This window comes from Schistocerca serialis, chromosome 4, assembly GCF_023864345.2.
Source record: "Schistocerca serialis cubense isolate TAMUIC-IGC-003099 chromosome 4, iqSchSeri2.2, whole genome shotgun sequence".
NCBI lineage: Eukaryota > Metazoa > Arthropoda > Insecta > Orthoptera > Acrididae > Schistocerca > Schistocerca serialis.
Genome location: NC_064641.1, coordinates 792,516,978 through 792,519,869, shown reverse-complemented (window position 1 = coordinate 792,519,869; position 2,892 = coordinate 792,516,978). Strand labels below are relative to the sequence as shown.

At 33.2% G+C, this 2,892-nt stretch overlaps 1 long non-coding RNA gene across 1 annotated transcript; it reads left to right on the top strand.

Moving 5' to 3' along the window:
- Positions 1-857: 857 nt before the first annotated feature.
- On the top strand, positions 858-2,223 carry LOC126473374 (uncharacterized). Its single transcript, XR_007586443.1, has 2 exons — positions 858-991; positions 2,088-2,223. It is a non-coding gene; the product is annotated as an uncharacterized LOC126473374 (long non-coding RNA).
- Positions 2,224-2,892: the final 669 nt, after the last annotated feature.

Genomic DNA, 2,892 nt, shown 5'->3' with positions numbered 1-2,892 from the left:
GCTACATTACGCATACATTGATTACCAAAAGCTTTTGATTGTGTACCCCACTCATGGTTACTACAAATATTGGAAATATACAAAGTAGATCCAAAATTGATACAGTTCCTAAACATAGTAATGAAAAATTGGAAAACCACACTTAATATCCAAACAAATTCAAATAATATCACATCACAGCCAATACAGATTAAGTGTGGAATATACCAAGGAGACTCATTAAGTCCTTTCTGGTTCTGCCTTGCTCTGAATCCACTATCCAATATCCTAAATAATACACATTATGGATACAATATTACTGGAACGTACCAACATAAAATCACACATTTGCTATACACGGATGATCTAAAACTACTGGCAGCAACAAATCAACAACTCAACCAACTACTAAAGATAACAGAAGAATTCAGCAATGATATAAATATGGCTTTTGGAACAGACAAATGTAAGAAAAATAGCATAGTCAAGGGAAAGCACACTAAACAAGAAGATTACATATTGGATAACCACCCCAGCTAGCACTCAAGCCTATTTCAAGGTGGATATTGAGTTTAGGTTCAGTTGAAAATTCAGGATTGAAAAATCAACCTGTTACACAGCTTATTTCAAGGTGGATATTGAGTTTAGGTTCAGTTGAAAATTCAAGATTGAAAAATCAACTTGTTACACAGTTTACATCAAGCTGTAGAAATTTAGCTTGAATTAAAATAATTTTCCCAAGCTTGAAATAAACTATAATTTCCCTGGAAGGCTGTACAGCAGATGCGCGCACAGCATAGCTTCCATAGATGTCCACGGGAAGCACCACAAGCGTTTATAAGCCTTGCAGTTGCACTGACGCTGCTAGGTTTACGGCCATTTTTGTGACGTGCGTTAATGATTGTTGACTGTTGTGAAGTTTGTTTTATACTGGAAAATAGTTCGGAAAGTGTGTGGCGTCCCCTGCCTTACTGCTACACCGGGTCTGAAGAAGATATAAAGTGTATTACAGGTACGCTGGTGCATTTTTTCTCTAGTGGTACGTTAATATTACAAATGTTAAATATTATTACGTAACGTGAAGAAATATCATATTCTTTTACGTAGAAAAATTAAACCTGGATGAAAGGGAAATGGATTACCAGCTAAGAAAACATATTACAAGTTGTTCAGCAAAAAGAGGTCATTTTAAACTAGCTCTCTAGTACGTGGCACCAATAAATTAAAACTTAATATTGTTTTACCTTTTTAAAATCTTGCCTTTTTATTTATATCACCCTATTACATTTGTTTACTTGTAAATACTCGCGTGTGTCACACCATGAATGAATAATCATGAAGTGTGAAAAGTTTCTTTGCTAATACAAATAGTAATGACGTGGTGAACGGGAAAAGTGCATCAAGAACCAGTCACTACATAGGTGTCAGTCTTTTTTATTTATGTAGCTTTGACTGGTCTTCAATTGCTCTTAATTTTGTTGTTCCCTAGGTGAAATAATACTGCAAGGCCTACTGGTACCTCTTACTTTTATTGTTATTTGTAATGTGGCTGAAATATAATAAAAGGCAATATTAAAATATGACAAGGAGAACATTTTTTGTTCTTTTACATTTCAGTTCCACTGAACTGGTAATTTCTTAAATTCATTTCGATTTCATCTTTTATTTCATTTTGATTCAGTTTTACTCACCAAAATATAATTGTGGATAGAATAAAAGTCTACATTTTTCTAAACGGTAGTTTCCTTATAAGCTTACAGTGTGAGGTGTGTATGTTTTCAAGTAATTGTTTCTTTATAATTCAGATTAAATGGCCATGAAACTGTTAGATATAGTGATGTGTGGCTTCTTCATGAAGTCATCGCAAAATTACCCAAAATTTCAAACAAAAAGTTATTTGAAATTACTTTAAAAACTCTTTGGAATGAAGTCACCAGAAGCAGCTGCTTACTCAGTGACATTTATACTAGTTAATGATACTTACTACATCAGTGAGTTTGAAGTTATTTTGCTAATCTGGGGCATAAATTATATTTAGATTGATCAGTTTCAACTTTTTACATTTTTTATGTTTAGGTATGGCTATCATTTTCTTTTACCTGTTACAGGATCATTATACCAGCAGAAGTCAGCGATATTTGATCCTGCTCTGGTCTGTGTGCTGGGGCCGGAGGGGCTTCAGAATAATTAAATTTTAAAATAAAACAATTTTAAACACTTTGAAAATAAATTTTTTTAAACATACATGTCTTGATAATTTTTTTCACGCCATTTCCATTCTGATATTTATTTAATTAATTAGGTTTAATAAATTCAGATTAATAATTATGTAGCTTAAAACAAGCTGTAAATACCAGGCTGTATTCCACGTGTGTAGATACACCTGGAGCCAAACTTGATAAGTCAAGCTTGAAATATAGCTTGAACTCTGCCAACTTTGATGTTTGTTTCAAGCTTGAATCCAACTAACAGGCCTGAATATTCCAGCTTTGATCAAGCTTATATACTTGAACTTTACATCTGGAAACAAGTTTGAAACCAGCTTACTGTGCTATCTGGGACAGTGACTGCATAGAAGCGATGGAAAAAACAGATGCCTATAAATATCTAGGATACAGACAAAAAATAGGAATAGATAATACAAATATTAAAGAAGAACTAAAAGAAAAATATAGACAAAGACTAACAAAAATACTGATAACAGAATTGACAGCAAGAAACAAGACAAAAGCTATAAATGCTTATGCTATACCAATTCTGACCTATTCATTTGGAGTAGTGAAATGGAGTAACACAGAACTAGAAGCACTCAATACACTTACACAATCACAATGCCACAAATATAGAATACGTCACGTACATTCAGCAACAGAAAGATTCACATTAAGCAGAAAGGAAGGAGGAAGGGGATTT